Source organism: Artemia sp. Qi Xiang Cuo, chromosome 4 (assembly GCF_049724085.1).
Source record: "Artemia sp. Qi Xiang Cuo chromosome 4, ASM4972408v1, whole genome shotgun sequence".
In the NCBI taxonomy this organism is placed as follows: domain Eukaryota; kingdom Metazoa; phylum Arthropoda; class Branchiopoda; order Anostraca; family Artemiidae; genus Artemia; species Artemia sp. Qi Xiang Cuo.
The window spans coordinates 49850764-49874623 of record NC_142797.1 but is presented as its reverse complement, the minus strand read 5'-3'; the positions used below and the strand labels follow the sequence as shown (position 1 = coordinate 49874623).

At 34.5% G+C, this 23860-nt stretch overlaps 1 long non-coding RNA gene across 5 annotated transcripts in view; it reads right to left on the bottom strand.

Moving 5' to 3' along the window:
- LOC148953194 (uncharacterized) overlaps nt 1-15583 on the bottom strand; it is a 41253-nt gene extending 25670 nt beyond the window's left edge. Inside the window, exons 1-2 of one of the 5 annotated variants that reach the window (XR_016141697.1) lie at nt 15479-15565; nt 10373-10414 (exon numbers count right to left, since the gene is read on the bottom strand). This is a non-coding gene — a long non-coding RNA (uncharacterized LOC148953194). Of the gene's footprint in view, nt 1-5636; nt 5684-10372; nt 10415-15438 lie in introns of those variants that run through there. The other 4 variants (XR_016141695.1, XR_016141698.1, XR_016141696.1 and 1 more) reach the window with 4 other exon arrangements.
- Nucleotides 15584-23860: the final 8277 nt, after the last annotated feature.

The window sequence follows — 23860 nt, the reverse complement described above, 5'->3', positions numbered from 1 at the left end:
AAAATCCCTTCAAAAATCTTCTTTTAAAATGTCTCTAACTGTTTCGCCGAAATAGTTCTATAACCTGTCTAAAACAGTTTCGCCCAAATAATCCCTAAACGTAATTCAGCGTGTTCCTTATGTTTTTGGCATCTCTGCGCTAATGCATTTCAAATTAATAAGAAACCTGATTCCCGCGCTAAAACAATTCATCGCTAAGATGTTTCTTGGAGAATTGTTTCCATGGACTTTGTCTATTAATATCCTTTGGAGTTAGACCAAAAGAGTTGTTTCCGAGGCAAAGACATTAATGACTTGGATCTATTCCTGGAGAATCGTTTCTATGTGAAAATTTTTAAAGTCTGACAGATGATGTCATTGGTTGATTGATCTGTCAAGAAAGGGGAATTAATTTGTTGTTCCTAAGGGGAATTATTGATTCACGATAGGTGAATTGAGGTCGACAGCACAGGTGTTCCACGGTAGATGTTGTTGTTGTTGTAAGTGCACGCTCTCAGCGAATGTCAAGGTCGATGTTGTTGTTGTTGTTTTTGGCACGCTCTCAGCGAATGTAAAGGTCGATGTTGTTGTTGTTGACACACCTTGGAAAAATAGGTCATTGACCGATTACGCAATCATTCTCCCTAGGGATTCCATGCCCATATATGGTGTGTTGTCAGTATTCTATGCCCATATTTGGTGTACTGTCACGAGTTATTATGGCCATTCTACTGACAGTACCATCCTCCTTTTAATGCAGGATAGCGTTTTGTTGAATTCCCCATGTTTTATGTCGTTTTACACAGCTTTTTTTTGAATCTCCATGTTTTACATTTTAATACATGCATGCTTTAGAGTATGCGAAAAAGAGCTATTCCCTATCAAATCAATTAGAGGCAGAAAAGCAAAAACCAACCCGCCAATCAAATAAAACAAACTTGGTTTAGACCAAAACCACCATGAATATATTACTAGGACGATTGAGACTAGACTCACCCCCCCCCCAAAAAAAAATTATTATTTTCCCATATATTTTGTAAAACTGGTATCTTTTTTATGCTGTTATGACAAATTAGCCTCCTTCCTCCTCTAGAATAGATTCAATTAATAGAGAAGAATTATTTCCATTATTATTTTGCTGTAAGAAGCATTTTTAGATCTGTTAGTCACCTACCAAGGCTTCTTTGAACAGTATGATACAGTAAAACCAGTGATTATAACAACAACAAAAGCTGAGTTTCAAGGTTTCAAGCTGAGTTGTCAGGTTTTGCCTAGGGGGTGTGGTTTCTTTACATGCTGTTATTTCAAATTGGCAAAACTATAATGATTACCATACTTTATGATAAAGATACTGATAAATATTCTGTCTGCACTTTCATCTATTTTGAATCTTGTCATGTTGTTTATTTTATTCATATTTTTACGAAATTAATTGAAAAAAAAACTTTCCAAAAAAGAAGTGTTTCAAAGAAAAGTAAATGCCATATTAAACTTAAGATAAGCAGAAATTTATTACTATAATAATTCAAATTCAAAACGACCAGAAATTACTAATAAGAATAAAGGAAATGCAAAACAAACAGAAATTAAATACATAATCATGGCAAGCAAACATACAACAGGTACCATATAAATGAATAAATAAACCATAAACGTGTAAAACTTGAATTAAATCCACAAATCAAGCTTAAAACCGACAAAAGACAAAACAAACAAGAGTTTGGCTACCGTCCCCTTTCCTAACAGTGAAAGTCTAAAGCATACTGCTTCATTGTTGTTTACTGAAAACAAATTATATCACAAATATGTTCTTTCATACTTATTACAACATTGAAAATAATAACAAAATTACAGTGAAATAAAATCTAGAACTGATGAGCTTTCAGAAATTTGTATTGTTGCATATCAAATATTCAGTTTAATTTTGTTAGTTCTTTCCAAGACTGTTCAAGACACATATAGTTTCCAGTAAAGTGAAAAGAGGGCATGGGGGATGGGTGGCTAGTTGCCCTCCAGCCACTTTTGACTCTTGAAAAGTGCACTGAAGCTTCTGATTTCCAATCGAATGAGTTCCCTCTGAAGTTTATACAACGACCCCTTCTATATGAAGTGCCTCTTGGGAAAGTATAATAAATAAATAATAAAACGTTGAAGCTATTTGATAATTATTTATTCATCTATATTTGCATATGTGATCTTTGTGTTTACTATGATTGTTAATTTTAACTACTAAACTTTTAATTTATTAAATTTAGTTTTTTTTTTACTACTGATAACATTGATGCACATAGTGTCTTTTGATTTAGTTTGAAATCCCCTTAAGCATTCTCTGAAGGTTCAAGCACTGTTCAATGTACCATAAATTTTTCAAATTAATGCCCTCCAGCAATTCCTGAGATATTGCGGATGCACCCATTTGACAATCAGACTGCACATAACGTATTTTGATTTTGTTCAACATTCCCTATCATTCCCTGAAATTAGTTACAAGTAAATGTAATACCAGTTCAAGTTGTCACAGTTGGAATTAGTCACTGTTGCAGTCACAACTAGTCAAATTTGCAGCCACAGCAGTAGTAGCAGTTTTCCTTGAAGTTTTAAGTTAATACCCTAACTAGTTTCAAAAATATTGCAGATATACATTTTTGACCACGTGGATGCAGATAGTATCTTTTTATTTAACTCAATATACCCCTCAACATCCCATAAAATTTCACCACAATACCCTTAGTCTTTTTGGACACACCCATGATCACACATTCCACCATTTCCCAATAATAAATCCTTCATGTCAAAAATGGACAAATTGAATAATTCCTTGCCCTGGGGGCATGACATCCACGGGGGCAAAACTATTAGACCTTGTGACTATTCTGAATAAAACGTTTTCTTGATACTTTTATAACCGTAAAGGGGAGCATCTAAAAGTTCTCCCAGTTCTTAGTTCTGACAGAAGTAATGAATGCTACTGTTTATTAGCTAAAAAGAGCTTTACTGAAAACAAAATACATGACATGGGGGGATGACATCCACAGGGGCAAAGCTATTAGACCTTGTGACTATTCTGAATAAAACGTTTTCTTGATACTTTTATAACTGTAAAGGGGAGCATCTAAAAGTTCTCACAGTTCTTAGTTCTGACAGAAGTAATGAATGCAACTGTTTATTGGCTGAAAAGAGCTTTACTGAAAACAAAATGCATTTTAAATTTTTTTCAGTTTTTTAACTTTAATAAATCTAGAATTATTAAGCCTTCAGGGAATAAATATCAGTGTATGTATATTAAAACGCATATTAATTTGTTGTTTTGTTCAATAATCTTGGTTATTATGGTTCGTTTTTTTATATTATGACAAATAGGAACTGCATGGCAATACGGGCCTGGATTCAACCCCCACTGCAGCAAGGTTGTGTAACAAGCTTGGTACTTGTCCCTGTAAAAAAGACCCAGCAACTGAAACTTGAATCGAATATGCCTCCTCCAAAGTTCATAACCACCCCTTCCATAGAAACCTTATGTGTTAACAATAGGCAACTTACACAACTTACAGGTCTTGTCCCCAGGTTACAGGAGTTTTGTTAGCCTTGGGGGCATCGTTATTTGACCTTTGGACTATTTGAACGAAATGACTATCTCAAAATTTTGATTGGATGCATTTGGGGAAAGGTGTCCGGGGAGGGGGGGGGGAGCTCCATCACAATCATTGCCCTCCAATCACTGTTGACTCTTAAAAAGAGATATGTTGGCAAAAAAGGATGGGTGGGTGGTGGTTTGCAGAACACGATTTGTATAGCTTACAGTTCTTGCCCTGGGAGCTATGGGGGGTTTTGTCAACCCTGCAGGTGTAGTTATTTAATCTTTGAATAATTTTGAATAAAACGACTATTTCAAAATTTGAATTAGATACATTTGGGGAAACAGGGCGTGGGTAGGGGGGGGGGGGGGAGGGTAGTGCCCCTCCAATCACTTTTTCCTCTTAAAAGGGGCACTAGAACTTCTTATTTCCAATTTTGGAGATCCAGAATCCAGAACAAAAAACCTTTTATCCTATCAATGGAAAACTTCCATAAGTGACCCTGGGAGCTGTTGGGGGTTTGTCAACCCATGAGTTACAGTTATTTCATTTTTGGACTATTTCGAACTAAATTGTTACTGTATCTCAAAATATTTATTGGATGCGTTTGGGGAAAGAAATGAATGAAAGGGGGGCTGGTTACCCTCTGACCAGTTTTGACTCTTGAATTTCAAATCAAATGAGCCTCCTCCAATGTTTATACATCCACCCTTTCCATAAAACACTTTATGTTAACAATGGGCTACTAGCATAACTTACAGCCTTTGTCCAAGGGGCTGGGAATCAAACCTGGAACAATAATTGCTTTTCCTTTGAACTATTTTCAACAAAATACCTATCGCAAAATTTTGATTAAACATATTTGAAGCAAAAGGATGAAAGGGAGGTGGGTCTTGGGGCTGGTTTCCCTCTGATGACTTTTGTCTCTTAAGAAGTAAACTAGAACTTTCAATTTCCAATCAAATGAGCCTCCCTTCCATAAGAACCATATATGCCCCCAGGGCATAACTTAAAACCAATGTTCCTGGGCTTTGGGGGGTTCTGTCAACCCTAGAGGCATTTTTATATGATCTTTGGACTATTTTGAACAAAGTGGCTATCTTAAAATTTGATCAGAAGCACTTGGAGACATTGCCCTCCAATCACTTTGGACTCTTAGAAGGGGAACTACAACTTTCAATTTCAAATCAAATGAGTCTCGTCCAAAGTCTACATAGCTACCCCTTCCATAAGAACCTTATATGCCCCTGGGTTATAACTTACAACCCTTGCCTCTGGGCTCTGGGGGATTGTGCAATCCCTAGTGGCATTGATATATGACCTTTCGGCAATTTTGAACAAAATGGCTATCTCAAAATTTTGGTTGGATAAATTTGGGGAAAAAAGGCATGGGAGGGGGCCTTCTTGTCTGCTAATCACATTTGACTCATAAAAAAGGAACTCGAAATTTTAATTTCAAATCAAATGAGCCTCCTCCAAAGTTTATACAACCACCCCTTCCAAAAAAAAAACCTTATATACCCCCAGAGCATAATTTGCAACCCTTGCTCTAGGGCTCTGGGTGGCTGTGTCAACCCTGGAGGCATTGTTATATTATCTTATGACAATTTTGAACAAAATAGCAATCTCAAAATTTTGATCGAATGCATTTGGGGAAAGGAGGGCACAGGAGGTTAGTTGCCCTCCAGTCACTTTTGACTCTTAGAAGGGACACTATAACTTCTGATTTCCAATCAAATGAGCTCCCTCCAAAGTTTATGCCACAACCCATTCCAAATGAAGAGCCTCTGGGAAACAAAAATAATAAAAAGAAAGAAAAGCGAGCAAAAATGGGGTTTTTAAAGGCCAATCGAAAATACTGAAAAAACACAACAAAGCGAATATTTCGAGAGACAAACGCTTCTCTTCTTCAGCGCGAAACGAAAAAATATAATCAATGCGAGTGCCGAAGAACAAACAAACAAATAAAACGCGGAAAGTCAATGTGAATGTGAAAAAAAAACAATGAAAAAAAAACAATAAATTAAAAGATGAATAAAAATCAATAAAAGCCAAAAAATTGTAAGAACTAAAACCAAATACCTAACAACAATAAAGTGAGTAATTCACCAATATCCGTGATTTGCAAATAAATTCAAAATTGAACCGCCATCGACGGATACTAGCGAATAACTTAGAAATAAAAGAAAAACATTCATTCACTCAAAACAAAACAAAACAGCATTGAATGAGTTTGAGAGCCATGTCATCTGACTCCTGATTTTAATAATTGCATTCCTTGCAGACACTCTTTGAGACTTAAGGGGTTGTTGACGTGTCTGATTAAGTGATTGGGAAAGTGTTACAAGGTTTATATCTCGGACCATTAAAGTCTCGGCTTCTTTTTTCAGAAAAACGAAATACAACTCATTTATTCTTAAATCACCTGAATCCCTGTTCAAAGCTAGACCTAAATGTTGGTATTTATAAATTTCAACAGCTTCTCTGTAGTGCTGGGCAATACCTTTGTCATACAAAATTAGGCTAGCTTGATTAAACAGAATAGTATGGTCTGGGTTTTCAAAAATGTGCTCTGCAACAGCAGAGTCAAAATTTTCATTTTTTTTTTTTGCTTTTTATGTGTATTATTAATTGAGGTAGAGTGCTGAGTTAATCTATCCGTAAGTCACTGATCAGTTCTTCCAATATACCAAAGGCCACACGAACAAGGAATTCTGTAGACACCAGAGTTTTTGATCCAAGGAGTTGAGCAAGTGAAGAAAAGAACCCAGAGACTTCTCACCATGCTCCCACAAATGAAAAATATCGTCTTTAAAACGAAGCCAAAATAAAGGTTTACAAAAACTTTGCGAAATAGCCCTTTCTTCAAGGTCTTTCATGAAGATATCAGCCTGTATTGGTGAAAGGGGGGAGCCCATAGAAAGCCCATATTTCTGTCTATAAAAAATGCCTCTATAATGGAAGTAAAAAGAAGTTCTGTTATAAAGAGCTGTAAGTGAAAGAAGTGTCTGATTCAAAAGAGTAGATTTTTCTGATATAGATGGGTTAGAATTAACTTTATGCTCCAAAATCAGTTCGGCCTTTTGAGGATCACAATTGGTAAACATTGAATCTGCATCAAAACTGTCAATTCTTGTATTTGGTTAAACCTAGACTCGCTTCACCTTGGAAACGAAATCAGCGGAATTTTTAATATAGGATTTTTGAGCCTGAATTAGTGGGCAAAATAAACTGATAAGAATTTCCCTATCCAAACTTAAATTTACTCAGGAATCAGAGGTAGAGAAGCGTCTTCCTTTCTTAGATGTTCTGGTGCACCGAGATGATACATGTTTCGAGTTTGGTGTCCATAGAAAACCCACACATAGTGACCATTACTTAAATTATTCCTCTAATCATTCTCCTGCTGTGAAAAGAGGAGTTGTCGCTTCTTGGATTCAGAGCTCGACCACCTTAGAGATATTTTATTTGGGAATGGTTATCCAATTAGTTTACTAAATTCTGTAATTGCAAAACACATTAAAAGATTATCAGATAGTTACACAGAAAACGTAAATCAAATGGAAAATTTAGTTTATCTTGGTCTCCCGTACGTTAAAGGGGTTTCAGACCACATTTCAAAAAATCTACAAAAAAAATAATATTTACACTTACTATAGACCCAGAAAAACTATCAGTTCCCAAATTTATTAAGGTAAAGACCCTCTCCTGATAGGTGAAAACTCTGGTGTCTACAGAACTCCTTGTTTGTGTGGTCTTTGGTATATTGGAAGAACTGATCAGCAACTTATGGATAGATTAACTCAGTACTCTACCTCAATTAATAATACACATAAAACGCAAAAAAAAACTGAAATTTTTGACTCTGCTGTTGCAGAGCACATTTTTGAAAACCCAGACCATACTATTTTGTTTAATCAAGCTAGCCTAATTTCGCATGACAAAGGTATTGTCCAGCACTACAGAGAAGCTGTTGGAATTTATATATACCAACATTTAGATCTAGCTTTGAGCAAGGATTCAGGTGATTTAAGAAATAAATGAGTTGTATTTCGGTTTTCTCAAAAGAGAAGCTGATACCTTTATAGTCCCAGATATAAACCTTGTAATACTTCCCAATCAATTCATCAGACACATCAACAGCCCCTTAAGTCTCAAAAAGTGTCTGCAAGGAATGCAATTATTAAAATCAGGAGTCAGATGACATTGCTCTCAAACTCATTCATTGCTGTTTTGTCTAGGTTTGAGTGAATGCATGTTTTTCTTTTATTTCTCAGTTATTTGCTAGTATCCATTGATGGCGGTTCAATTTTGAATTTCTTTGCAAATCACGGATATTAGTGAATGACTCACTTTTATTGTTGTTAGGTGTTTGGTTTTAATTCTTACAATTTTTGGCTTTTATTGATTTTTATTCATCTGTTAATTTTTGTTTTTTTTTCATTGTTTTTTTTTCACATTAACATTAACTTTCCGCGTTTTATTTGTTAGTTTGTTCTTCGGCACTCGCATTGATTATATTACTTCGTTTCATGCTGAAGAAGAGAGGCGTTTGTCCCCTCAAAATATTCACCACATTTGCCAATGTGGTTAAGAAATCATCTTCAAAAATAATAAATAAATAAATAATAAAACAATGAAGCCTTATGATCTTTACTATAGACAATGCTATAGTTTTAGCCTCTGTTTTAGAAATTAAATCAATGAACTTATTGTATTTACTGACTGAGAAAAGGATTTTAGATGATCAAGATTTCAGTGGTTGTTATGGCAGTATTTTCATCTTCTTTCATTCATTTTGATGTTTATTAATTTTTTCTTATTTATTCACAGAATTAAAAAAAATGAGCTTTGGTCACATATGCAGTGATATAGGACTTAATATAGGACTTTCTTTCTGCTTGTCTTAAATTTTAATATGGGTCTTTACTTTGAAAACTTCTTTTTGGGAAAGTACTTTTTTTAATTTAACACATTGACAAATTGCCTTTTGTAGCTGATTCAGGAATGGTAACCATTATCTGAATTATTCTAACTAGGAAAATATTATTCCAAAAACAAACTAAAAGAATACCAAAAATTGCCTGAAATTTGCTCTCTTACTTATAGTTAGGATAAAGGTACTGATGATTTGACAGTGCAATTTTGGAACCACTGTTGAAATTTTCCTTCAAAACAGGATAACTCTGCTTAGTTGTGACTTGGAACACCATCTCCTGAACCCATTGTTATATTTTGACAATGCAAAATGGGGACATTATATCCAATACACTGAGATAAAAAGGGAATATTCAATTTAATCAGTTTCCTGTTTTTGACACAAAAAGAGCTCTCAACAACTTTTTAACTATGTAATGTTCAAACTGTCATTACTTGTTTTTTTTTTTGTAAAAAAAAAAGTTGGGATCAGCACCAATTCATCAAGATACATCTGATCTTCTCTAAAATGTAGCCACATTGGTTTTTTCTTGATAAAGTCAAATTAAAATGGCAGCTAATGTTATATTGACATAACTATGTTCCAAGTGTCAAAAATTCTTTTCTGATGTAGTGGAATACAAGGCCAACTAAAAATTTTCCTTCAGCCAAATTCAAACATAGATATTAGCTTTTATCATGTTTTTCCTACATACTGAAACCCTTTTCAAACCGAAAGTCTTGTTAGGCCTTCCAGAGTAGAAAAAGTGTTTTTTTTGCCAAGTTAGGCCTTCCAGAGTAGTAAAAGTGTTTTTTTGAAAAAAAATACTGTCAAATCATTGGTGCCTTTACCCTAGTTCACACAGATGGAATTCCTATCATTCTTCAAAGGGCACCATTAATAGTCATTAATAAAATAGTTAATTGTTAACAAAATCATAAAAAAGCACCTAATCTCACTGCATATAGAGAAGCTAAATCAACACTAAGAGAGGGATTTTACTTTAAGTTAAATATGCCTACTGGAAATGTAAAAGAAGAGCTTGAGTTGTTTGAAAGATATAATAATAAAAATCAAGATTGTATTGTAATAATAAAAATCAAGATGTAAATCATGGTATTTGAGTAATTGGTTAAAAATTTACTAACAATGGAAACATTATAAGGCCTGATCAAATGTAAATAGTATACTTATTCTGATGTCTTTTTCCTGCCCCAGGGACTCAGCAGAGAGACCATTTTCTCTACTCAAGCTCACTAAGAGCCCTCCAGGAAACAAGTTGGACCCCATCACCATCTTTTCTATTATGCATGTGCATAGGTTTAAGACAAATAACATTTAACCTTTTTTTTAAACTGTTTGTATATGCACAGGATAGTTAATTATATTAAAAAAGCGAGAAAAGCAGAAACAAACATTAGGTATGCTCTATCACTATTGTTTTTATCACTGATTTCAAATTAATGAGCCACTTCTGAAGTTTATACAACCACCCCTTCTATAAAAACCTTAAATGTTAACAATGGGCAACTAGTATAACTTATATGCATTGCCCTGGGGGCTGTCATCCTCAAATCCATTTTTCTTCTTAGGCTTGTAGCCTGAAATTTGATGGGTAACATTAAACTTAATAAAACATATATATTGTGAATCTGAATAAAAATCTTATTCTTATCAAAGTTCTATTTTTGGTAAAATTCTACTTTAGTTACTTTTGGCTATCTTGAAATGGGGTTAGGTTAGGAAAATGAAACTTTCAGGGATGGGTCTACAGGCTAAAGTATGTCCCGGAAGGTATTTTGAAGTACCTACCTCCACTCCATCTCCCTCTAGAGGGTCCTGAAATTTGTCTACATGACAGGTCTATACCCATTGAAATTTTGACAAAACAACATTTTACCTTAATTTTCAGTTACCAGTTTCTTTTTCTCTGGCCTTAGCTCTGAAAATGCAATTTCAGTTATTTGAGCAGAATTTTAAGTCATATCAATGTTTTATTTCCAAAATTTAGGAAATGTGTTTGCATATCTTTAAACCTTCTACATTGGGATTGAGCAAAGTTTTGAAGCTGAAAAAAATTTTGGGTAATTATTTATCAAATCATAATATCGATTTACAAATAAAGTGAATATACCACTTGATGCCTTTTTTATGCTCCTTCCAAATATAACAATCATTTTTGTTGGAAATGAATTTTACCCCCACCCCTAAATACCAATTCAGGGTATATATTTGCACATTAGGGGGTTAGAGGTAAAGTTTAAAATTACCTCCCATTTACATAAGAAATAAAATTTGCCCTCAGCCCCCCTTAATCCGGAAATATATACTCTGAATTGGTATATATAGGGGTGGGGGTAAAATTCATTTCCGACAAAAATGATTATTATATTTGGAAAGAGCATAAAAAAGGCATTAAGTGGTATATTTAATTTATTTGTAAGTTAATAATATGATTTGGTAAAAATTTATCCAATTTTGTTGCTCTTTATTTAAGCAGAAGATCTATTTTGCAAAGTTTCACTTCTATAACACAGATTTTTAAAGGTCATCAAAGGTCAGAACCCTCTAGAGAGAGAAGGAGTAGAGGTAGGTACTTCAAAATACCTTCCCAGGTCATACTTTAGCCTGAAGACCCATCCCTGAAAGTTTCATTTTCCTAACCTAACCCCTTCCCAAGATAGTCAAAAGCAGCTAAAGTAGAATTTTACCCCATTTTTGAGCTTTGTCTTGAAAAACCTGAGCTTTATGTCTTTAAAAAAAAAATGTCACTACAAAAGCTGTTTTTCTAAAAGAAAAATTGAAACTAACATACACATATCCTTTTATACTGACATATTTTTGATGAACTTAGGCTATTATACAGTAAATATTTACCAAATTATATTATTGAGTTACAACTAAAGTGAATATACCACTCAATGCCTTTTTTTATGTTCTTTACAAATATTATGTTTTAGACGTAATTACTTGGCAAAAAAAAAAAAAAAAAAAAAAAAAAAAAAAAAAAAAAAAAACTGTCATCCTAATCAAGCAATTGAGACAAATGTGCACTTGAACGAGGGTTTTAACCTTACTCATCGGTCCAACTACCTAGAACCAAACAGTATAGCTGAACCATCAACCAAATAGAAATGTCCAAATCCATGTAAAGTTGTCATCAATAAATGTAAGTCGTTGTAAATTTACAAGCAAAAGCACCTTAAACCTAGCAAAATATTTCCAAGTAGAACCTTCCATAAGGGCTCACCAGAAGAAATACCACCTGCCTTAACGGGTTTCGAAGCTTTACTTTCTTTACCCGGCACAGTGGAGCCTCTACCACAAGATCTATAGGGTATCCCTATGTCAGGTAAAACTTGTGAAATACATGCACACTAGTAAAGCTATTAAGAATTACATACCAAGTGAGTTTCATTCTTCCCTTAGTAAAATCCCAGAGGTCACTGAACAAAGACCATTCTGGAACAAATGAAGACTGGTCCAGATGTGAGTTATAAAAAAAGTCTTTTATTGGTATCCGGAACCAATTACAGATTTAAAGTTCTTCAAGCTTGTTTGAAAACAGTCTACAAATTCAAAATTCCAAAAAAGAAAAGCAAAAGAGAAGTTATATTAAAATATCATTAAGTATTTCTTTATAATTTTTTGTATATTTACCTAAAAGTTCGGGATACATAAAACTAAATTTTTTGAATTGCCAACTAGTTTTTTTGCAGAAAAACCTCAAGTTAAGTTTTTCGCTCATCCTTTTATATATATTTTTAAAATCTTTGTAATTACTGCATATTTTTGCATACCTAAATAATTGGGAATAATAAGCTGAATAAGTGATATTAGAATGAATATTACTTTCAAGGAATGGAAAATTAATTACTTCAAAATTAAAATCATCTGTTTTATTATATATTTTAAAAACTAATTTATTATTATTTGAAATATTAATATTTAAATCTAAGAAATGATCAGAGTGTCCTATCTCATAGCTAGGCTCCAGAATTACCTCTTGTGGATAAATATTTTTTGAAATCTCAATAAACTCTGCACAATTTATTACTAAGAGATCGTCCAGATATCTTTTATTATTTGAAAGGATATATTTTACATTGCTTGGGCTATTTTTATTTATCATATATTTGTATTCTAATTGACTTAAAAACAAGTCCGCTATGAATGGACTCGTATTCCTACCCTTAGGAATGCCAACAGTTTGTTTATATAAATTACCAATAAATCTTATAAAAGTATTAAATAGAATAAATTCCAATAAATCACATACCATATCCAAGCTATAACATCTTGAATTTATAGTACTTCTAAAGAAGTTCGTCTATTGGGCTTTTTTATTAAAAGTATCAATTTTCAAAAATCCTATATTAGACAAAAGAAAAGATTTCTTTATCACCATTTTCAATTTTTCGAATACTAAATTAAGTGACAAATTTGTATAAAGAGTAGTAAAGTAAAATGAATCGACTCTTTTAGCTGAAACATCAGCCAAAGAATCTATCACTTGTAACGAGTTATTAACACTCCAATATGGGTTAAAGTTAGAAATTTTTTTAATTCCTGAGCAATATGCTTTAAATTTATTTCTAATTTCTCCTAAAATTAAAGATAGGTCAGTGGCCGTAATTCTGGTTGGACACCTTGCGGCCCCAGCAATAAAACGTGGTTTTGGTGGATTTTTATGAAATTTTACTGTCCAATATAAGAAAGGAAACTTTTTATCATTATCATTTATTTTAATATCAAATTTTTTCAAAATTCTTTGTTCTATATTTTCAATTAAACTATTCTCCTCTATATGAGCCTTTTCGTATGTATTTTTTGTTATTTAGCTCTTTTGATAATATAACCCAATAGATTTTCTGACAAATTACGGGAGAAGGATTACAAGCTTTATCAATTGGTAGAATTACAAATTCATTCTGTATATTAGCAATTGCTTGTTTCATATTGGCAATATAAAATATTGAATTTTTTTCAGATTTTGTTGGATTAATTCTATACATGCTATTTTGTACACTAGTCAAAATCAAATTTATCCAATTCTGAAATCTGTCTTTAGTAATTTTCTCCTTCTTGCACCATTTATCAATAAATAAATTTAATCATTCTTTAATCCCCAAAGAATATCTGCTGGTTTTATCCCGTAAGAAAGACGGAATTTAGCCCCCATTTTCATTATATTTTGAAGATCAAGATGCTTTATAATGGACAAATCCTCCGTCAAAATATGCTTGTAAGTTTGATCCAATTACGGTAAAAATTGCTCGCAACTACAAACCGGTTTCCAATTACTCTCCTTGTCAAGTTTTTTAAGTATTGAATTATAGTTAAAAATCATTTGACCAATCGTTTTTGAAAATTTATATGTTAAAATTGGACTATCTTTATGCACCAAATTACATGGAAGGGCATTCTTCACTCTTCGCTGGATTAAGATTCTGGGTAAATTAATATATTCTCTTTGTTTAGAACTAAAATTAACAGACAAATATAATCTATTATCCTTATTAACAATCTTATCAGATTTTTTATATTTTGAAATAAATTTTAATTTAGCTAAAATGCAAACTGTCTCATAAATTAATTTCGTTTTCGAGTTTCAAGTTGTATTATTTTTTGCAATCCAGAATGTTTTTATCAAATTATTCCTTGATAATTTAATTAAAGATTTTATTAAACTAGCCATTCCATTAGTCTCAAATATGTGACCTAAATTGATTAAAAATGCATTTAAATATAAATAATTCTTTTTATTATTTTTCCTATGTCCTCTTGATTGGTTTTTATGTTTAGTGGGGCAATTAAAAGAAGGGTGCTCAGTTAAGCCATTAATACAGTTAGCAAGTACATTGGACATGTCTCCGTATTTTGCAACTCTATCATTTAGCCCAAAAGGATACGCGGTACCAAGAGCATGGATCCAATAATCTTCTTGTCTGCGTAATTTATTATTGTCCTCTTCTTTGGTAAAGTGTTCTATGTACAGATTTTCTAAAATTCTCATAGTTAGATTAGATACTGAGCAAGTAACATTATTTCAATGTTGAACTAGATAATTGTTAGTTTTTTAATTGGTAATTGTAGTTTTATGTCCCGAAAATCTCATATATATGTTGTTAATTGTTGGAAATCATTATTATATTTGTAATCAGCATAAAAAAGGCATCAAATGGTGTATTCACTTTATTCCTAACTCAATAATATGATTTGGTAGAAATTTACCCTGGTAAATATCTACCAAAACATATTATTGAGTTAGGACTAAAGTGAATACACTATTCAATGCTTTTTGTTAAGCTGATTACAAATATAATAAGCATTTTTATCATAAATGAATTTCAGCCCCCCCCCCCTAGATATGCAAATTCAGGGTTAGGTATATATAGATGGGGGGGGCTGAAATTCATTTTCAATAGAAAAGCTTATTATATTCGTAATCAGCATAAAAAAAAGTTATCAACTGGTGTATTTACTTTATTCCTAACTCAATAATATGAGTTGGTGGATATTCACCTTTACCCTTTACCTAAAGTTCTACTAAATCATATTATTGAGTTATGAATAAAGTGAATACACCATTCAATGCCTTTTTTATGCTGATTACGAATATAATAATCATTTCTATTGGAAATGAATTTCAGCCCCCCCCCGGTATATGCCAATTAAGGTTTAGGCTAGGTTAGGTATATATAGGCCTAGGGGGGGCTGAAATTCATTTCCAATAGAAATGATTATTATATTTGTAATCAGCATAAAAAAAGGCATCGAATGGTGTATTCACTTTATTCCTAACTCAATAATATGATCTGGTAGAACTTTAACCCCTAATGTAGAAATATATAGCCTACCCTGAATTGGCATGTATAGGGGGGGGGGCTAAAATTCCGATAGAAATAATTATTATAGGCCCTATTTGTAATCAGCATAAAAAAAGGCATCGAATGGTGTATTCACTTTTTTCCTAACTCAATAATATGACTTGGTATATATATACCGAATTTTTCCATATAAGAATGACTCAAAATAAAGTGACTGAACATTTGTATTGACAGATTAAACACTCTTAGGCCCACATTTGAAACTCCATTCCATGTGTCGCTATTTCAAAATGAAACTCTTGCTTCTATGCTGCAGTGTTTCCGCCACTTTCAGACAAATTACACGAGTTTTTCAACCGAAAATGTGCCACAAAAGATTAAATTGTTTCATCGAACTACTACTACTAACAACTCACTACCAAACAAAGTTGTTTGAGGTCAACGCAACTAATTACTTTCCTCCTCCGTGTCAATCCACTCAAAGCCTCCATCTTTGTATTCTCCCAAGATGCAGGAGAACAAAGGACTGAGTATCCACTATTTAAAACTATACCTGATTGACCACTGCTGCTTAACTCTTGACTAACCTCATTTCCTACCTTAACCATAGAAATACATATAGTTCTGATCACTTCATGTATTTATCAGTAGAGCCCTTCTTAGGGCTGGTGGTGCCCAAGGAAAATTAATTACAGTACCCTTCCTGACTCAAATATATGTAAAAAAAAGCCAAATCAAAGTTTGTAGCCTCCTGCAGAGGTATCCCCCTGCCGTGGCACCCTTAGCAGCTGCCATCGTTGCCCCTCTCTTTGAATGCTCCTGTATATGCTCGTGTCTAGCTAGAATCCCATGTCTAGACACATATCTAGCTTAACTTCAATGTCTAGGCAACAACCGTTCACAAGTAAAATTCGGTGCTTAGCTAGACATGCTAGACATGGCGCTTAGAACTCAATGTCTAGGATTTTTGATTACAGCCAATCAGAATGTGTCAAGTTCCAGTATTTTCATCATCTATGTTTATATTTTTAACTGAAGTTTAATTTTTGTTTCCCAATTAATCGTATTTTTCATTTTAGGCAAATATACAACACCAGACATAATACTGAAGTACAGGTAATGAATGATTTTGGCTGATATCATCCATTATCTTGTGACAGTAAAAATAGGAATTACAATTTTGAAAGTTTTGCCCGCATAAGCTCTCTTGATTGGCTAGCTATGACAACTGTAATCTATTTAAAGCTAAATTTTTAGTTTTAGCTAAGCACTGAATTTTACTTGTGAACGGTCGTTGCCTAGACATTAAAGTCTGGCTAGACACATGTCTAGACATGGGATTCTAGCTAGACATGCATGTGAACGCCGCTTAAGTGTTTTATAATTTATTTGTTTGTTTTCTCCCCAAAGGCACTTCTTATGGAAGGGGTGGTCGTATAAACTTAGGAGAGGACTTATTTGATTGGACATTGATATTTATAGTTCCTTTTTTAAGATTCAAAGTAACCATTCTTCTGGTTTGACATTCCCCAGCCCCTGGGGCAAGGGTTTATAAGTTATGCTAGTTGCCTATTGTTAACATATAAGGTTTTTAAGGAAGGGATGGTTGTAAAAAACTTAGAGGAGGCTCATTTTTTTGGAAATACAATAGTCAAAAGTGATTATAGGGTAGCCGACCCCCCCCCTCTCCGACGCCTTTTCTCCAAATATATCCTATACAAAATTTTAGATAGCCAATTTGTTCAAAATGGTCCAAAGATCATTTAACAAAAGCTCTAGGGTTGACACGAACCCCTAGAGCCCATTGACAAGTGTTGTAATTTATGCCCCTGTGGAATATAGTTTTGTATGAAAGGGGTGGTCGTATTAACTTCGGAAGGGACGCATTTGATTGGATCTCGGACATCGGAAGGGGATCATTTGATTGGAAATCGGAATTTCTAGTGTCCTTTTTAAGAGTCAAAAGTGAGAGGATGGCAATTAGTCCCCCACCACATCTTCTTTTCACCCTCTTTTTCAATATTTTGAGATAGCCATTTTGTTCAAAATAGTCCAAAGGTGAAATGACTATACCTCTGGGATTGACAATCCTCCCTAGGGCATGGGCTATAAGCTATGCTAGATGCCTATTGTTAATATATAAGGTTTATTATGGAGGGTGTGGTTGTAAAAAATTTAGAGGAGGCCCATTTGTTCGGAAATGCAATCGTCAAAAGTGATCATAGGGTAGCCGGACTTACCCCCTCCCCCCCCCCCCCTTCGACGTCTTTTCTCCAAATACATCCGAAATATAGATGAATAAATAAATTTTAAATAGCTTCAATGTTTTATTATTTGTTTCCAGGATGCCCTCCATATGGAAAGAGTTGTTGTATAAACTTTAGAAGTGGCTCATTAAACCGGGAATAAACAGTTCTAGTGCCCTTATAATAGTCAAAAGTGATTGGAGAGCAACTACCCCCCCCCTCTAGCTCTCTTTTCCCGAAATGCATCCGATAAAAATTTTGAGATAGCCATTTTGTTTAAAATAGTCCAAAGGTTAAATGACCATACCTCTGGGGTTGACAATCCTCCCTGGGGCAAGGGCTATAAGTTATTCTAGTTGCCTATTGTTAACCTATTGTTGCTTATAGTTTCCTATTGCTATGGAAGGGGTGGTTGTAAAACATTTAGAGGAGGCTCATTTGTATGGAAATCTAATAGTAAAAAGTGATCGTGAAGTAGCTGGGCCCCACCCCCACCCCCCCTCCGACGTCTTTTCTCCAAATACATCCGATAAAAATTTTTGATAGTCAATTTATTCAAAACCGTCCAAAGATTATTTAACGAAAGCTCTGGGGTTGACACGACCCCCTAGAGCCTTTTGACAAGTGTTGTAATTTATGCCTCTGTGGAATATAGCTTTGCATGAAAAAAGTGGTCATATTAACTTCGGAAGAGGCTCATTTGATTGGATCTCGGACGTCGGAAGAGGATAATTGGATTGGAAATCGGAAGTTCTTGTGCCCTATTTAAGAGTCAGAAGTGAGTGGAGGGCAAGTAGTCACCCCTCACACCCTTTTTTCGCCGTATGCATCAGGTAAAAATTTTTAGATAGCCGTTTGGTCCTAAATAGTCCAGAGATCATATAGCAATGCCTCCGAGATCGACAGAACCTCCAAAGCCTGGAGATAAGCATTAAAAGGTTTTTATGGAAAGATTCGAAGTATAAACTTTGGAGGATGCTTTGGAAATTGAAAGTTCAATTTCCTTTTTTTTTAGAATAAAAAATGATTTGGGAGGAACTATACCCCCAGCCTCTTTTTCACAATTCAATTCAATGCGATCGAGATTTTGAGATAACCATTTTGTTAAAAATATTCAAAAGATCATAAAACTATGCCTTCAGGGTTGATACACCCCCCCCCCTCCCCAGAGACCGATAGCAAGAGTTGTTAGTTGTAAGTCTATATATTATTAGTTTTATATGTGCTATTTAAAACATAGACGTGAAAAACTGTAGAAACATTCATGTTTTAAACCCACAAGAAACTTTGGTAATTCAAATGAACATAAATTAATAAAAAATAACTTTCCATGCAAGGAAATTTGAGTCAAAGGCATTGAGTCAATTGATTCAAGTGCAGAAAAGCGACAATTTTGATAGTTTTCCTTTGCTTAAACAGCACTTTCCAGACAGGGAAATGTATGACCTTTTGACCTGTAAAAGTGTATATGCATACGACTATTACTGTTCTGGTGCTCAGTTAAGCGAAGAGAAACTATCTCCAATTGAAGCTTTCTATAATTCACTCACCAACAGTGAATGCACTGCCTAGGAATACGAATTTGCCAAGAGGGTCTGGACAAAGGGTAATTGTAAAAATGGGTGGGATTATTGTAGACTGTACTTGGCCAGTGACGTTTTAAGTCTGTTGAGATATTGTCTGTAAAAACACAAACCAAATCTATTAAGAGTTTGGGTTAGATTTGGGCTATTATTTTTCCACACCACATTTGGTGATGGACTTGATTTTAAAAATTAGTAGGGAAGAAATAGGGTTGATCACTAAAATAGATAAACACATTTTTGTAGAACCATCAATGAGGGGGGGGGGGTATGTTTTTCATGGAGATCGCGTTCTAGCAACAGATCTAAGAGGGCAAGATACTGGTGTAAAGTCAAATGCAGTTTTCCTTAATATGAACTCGTTATACCCCTCGGCAATGTCTCACTACTCTTTGCCGTGCGGAAACTATAAATGGCTTGAGAATCCTTGTGAGATTCCCGACATTCACACTGTCGAGGACAATGGGCTACAAGGATGGCTCTTTGAAATTAACGGTCAAATTCCTTTGGCGCTTCATGATTCTGTCAAAAATTTTGTTTTCCCCTGTATTAATCGACCAGTGACAAAGGACTCGCTGAGCCCCTACAATTGATCATTGGTTGATGATATGGGGATGTACTGGGCCCCCTCCAAGCAGAAACTGATTGAAGACCTAGATCCTAAACAGAATATCGTTGTTCGCCATGTGCTTTAGCGCTGGATGGTGAACATTGGTTTCAATATCACAAAAATACATGGGGTCCTGCAATTCAGTCAAAAACCCTACTTGAAGACGTTTATCGATACCTTTGTCGATAAACGCGCTCAGGCAAAAAGTAAAGTAGTAAAGGAAATATTGAAGCTCATTTTAAATTCTGTGTTTTGCGAAATGAGCTAAAGAGTACGAAATAGATCACGTTGTGATGTCCTCACTGACCCTCACGAATGTGCTCAAAATACTGCAAACGCTAAGTTTATAACGTTGATGAGCATTTGAACGAACTGGGGCCTTCTACAAAGGAAGAAAAGAAATGTGGGACTGAACAAAAGTATAGCGGGAGGTAGTTCAGTACTTGAAATTTTCAAAAGCTAATGTTGTCGTTTTTTTACAATGTGTGCAAGGTACAATGGCCAAGGGAGGGGGAGGTTCAAGTATATTATGGAGATACAGATTCTCTGCTATTAAAATTAAAAAATGGGGATTGATTAAATGATTTAGAAAATTGGGAACACATCAGATCGCGGATGGATTTCACTAATTGGAATGTATCCCCTTACCCCGAGTTGATGAAACGTTAGGCCCCCAATCAGCTAACTCATGTTAAAATCAGAGACGGGGAGCGATTTAATATCCAGTTCGATGTTCTCCGGTCCTAAAGTTTATTACGGAGAAGCTCATAACAAAGATGTAAAACAGGCGTGCAAAGGGGTACACAGTTTGTAAAAAACAACTTCAACACGAGTGTCTACAGAAACTGTGTGGAAAGTAGTCTAGTGCCAAGAGCACAAGTGCGTGCAATTCGCTCTCTGCAGTATAAAAATTATACTCTTAGAGTTGAAAAGAATGCAATGTCTTGTATATCCAACAAAGTCTTTGTGCTCGAGAATGGTGTAAATGTACTCCCCCAGAGCCACTATCAAATTTCAGACCGGGTTGAATGTGTAGACTATCGCAACCAACTCGGTCTGGATAGATTAAATTAATTTAATCTCACCCTTAAAGCAAATTGTGGTCCACATTTTTTTTTATGGAGACAGCAAATCCATAAATTAACTTAATTACTCGAACCTAACCCAACCTAACCTGATAAATACACTTAAATGCTCAAACCTAAACCAACCTAACCTAACCTGATAAATTAACTTAAATGCTCTAGCCTAACCTGCAGCAGCGGCGGCGGCGACTATTGTATACAGATTTTCCACAGCGACCCTGGTGGTGGAGTGTATTCTCATCTTTTAAATTCATAGTGTTCAACTGTGCTATTGTTGTAAGTTGTTTTTTTATGTCAAAAGTATTGTTGTTGTACAAATAGTGCTGTTGTACAAAAATGTGTGTACTATTACTGTTGGTGTTCTTGATGTACAAAAAAAGTGTTCTTGTTAATAAATATTGTTGTTCTTGCTGAACAAAAAAGTGTTTATGATAATAAATGTTTTTCTTGAACCATAGTGTGTGTTATTCATGCTGTACAAGTGTTGATGTTAATAAATGAAAGAAATATTGTGTTTTTGTTGTTCTTGTTAACGTAGATAGATCTATTTGAAAATTTTTATTACTTATTCATTAAACAAGTATGGTTTACAGTTAGTTGTAGCCCGACTGTTGTCAACAGCAGTATGTACCAATTTAAAACACCATTCAGATCGTTTCTGTGTGGTCCATTAATGTCAGGGAAAACGACTCTCTTAGCTAAAATAATTCAAAATTGTAATAAAATATTTTTGGAAAATCCAAAGAAAATATATTATTGCTATAGTATTTGGCAGGATTCCTACGATCAAATAAAAGCTATTGCAACATCCATACCAATACAATTCATACGGGGACTTGATGTTTTTAATAGTATTGAACCAAACTCATGGTTGATTATTGATGATCTGACTGAATCAATTGAACAGTTCTCACAGGAAATAATACAGCTGTTTACCGTTTGCTGTCATCATGAATACATTTCCACAACCCTAGTTCTACACAATCTGTTTCATCAGATCAAATTTATGAGAACCCATGCTTTGAACTGCACTATCTATATTATCTACCGGGTTTTTCGTTATTCTAGCTCGCTAATAACTCTCAATAAGCAAATATATCCAGGTGCTCCCAAATTTCTGCTGTCAGCGTACACTCACGCGAAAAATAAGCCCTACGGGTACATTTTGCTAGATCTTAATCACAACACACCTAAGGAACTATATGTAGTCACAGATATTTTCGACAAAGAAATTACTGTATATCTTCCAGTGAGCAGTAGAAAAAGCTATTAGTTGCCATCATGACACTGAAGAAACTACACGAACAACGGCATTTATTTTACGTTTTAAGCACTTCAAAACCTCCACTCAGGAAGGCCATACTAAAACACGATGTTGACAATGATTTCATTAATCTAATTTCTGAACTTTGTTTAAACTTAACTGAGGGCAATGTACACTTGCCAGAAGGTGTTAGACAACAGACAAGGAAACATCGTTCCACTGTACGTGCCTTGGCTAGCAAAAACAAGGGAAAATTTTTTAAAAGAAAACGTCTTCAAGCGGGCGGTAGCGTTTTTACACTTTTACTGCCAATAACTGCAGGACTTGTAAACAATTTTCTCTAGATGGCTAAACCCTATAAATTGACGCCATTCGAACTTGTCCTCTCGCCAGTGGAACATTTTGAAGACAATCTAAGCAAATTCATTAATGATGAGAGTATTGCCGATGATAAAAAGCTAGTTTTACTTCACGATGCATTGCAACGTGTGGACAAGCACAGACCTTATTGTGAGAGACCCGCCGTCACCTTCACAGATCCCCCTAAACAGGAAAAATCTCTTCAAGATTCAGTACAATCAAAGGAGAAGGAATTGAATTCCTTACTAACAACAATTGAAAACCTATTGCCAGTGACCTATCGAGAACAGAGTAAAACAGTATTAACATATTTCATGTGGGAAAGTGGTGATCATGTTCAAGTCGATAGCAGAGGGAAACGAATTATAATTTAGGGAAAAAGTTATAATCTAGTGGATTTAATTTGTGATATGGTGACGAATCGTAAGGGACTTTTATCATTTGACAATAATCTATACACCTTTATAAATGCATCAAACTTCCCCAAAAGTCTTATTGGCAATAAGCAAATTTTAAAGATACCAAGGGAATATAGTCCTCCAACAACGCTAACACCATTTAAAAAAGAAGAAGATTCAATCTTGGAAAATACTAGCGGCAGCAGCAGCAGCAACAATTATTTTATAACACCAGTGGCTGCTAGTCAAAAGCTACGATGGATTGATTCACCCTCCAGTGTGCAAAAGGGGAGTGGACATTACACTACGTGTTTGCATTCAAAATGGATGAAGTTTTAAAACATGTCTATGAAAATATTGGTGAAGCGGGAATTCTAATTTCCCCCACAACGTTTTCTAAAGTTGCCTCTGACATAGATGGTAACACCTTAAAAAAAAACAAAAGATTATCTAGAAAATGAACCGAGTTACACACTGCATCGGAATCGCAGGCTTCGTGGCAAACAATATCGACAAACTAAGGCCTTTTTCCCTCTGCCTATAATGCCAACTGATCTTTTAACTTTAGATGCGATTCAACGGCATCACAATACATCCTACAAATATATTCTAGTGGCAATCAGTGTCTTTAGTCGCTATGCCTATGCCACTCCATTGCAATCAAAGAGAGGTGTTGAAGTTGCCATGCTTTAGAAAATATTCATGAACAGGATTGCTATAGAAAAATTCAATCGGATCGCGGTAGCGAATTTGTTAATCCTCATGTGCAAAAGGTTCTATTGAAATATAATACAACACTCTATCATAGTCACAGCCCGATAAAGGCCGCATTGGCTGAACGATTGATTAGAAGGATTCTTCTATTAATTTCAAGTTATTGTCTCCTGAAAAATACTGCTGCTTTTATTCATGATTTAGATAAAATCATGCAAATATGCAACCATCGACCACATCGATCCTTGTCCAATTTTAGCTCTCGGGAAGTTCATTGCAGTGAAAATACATTTGATGC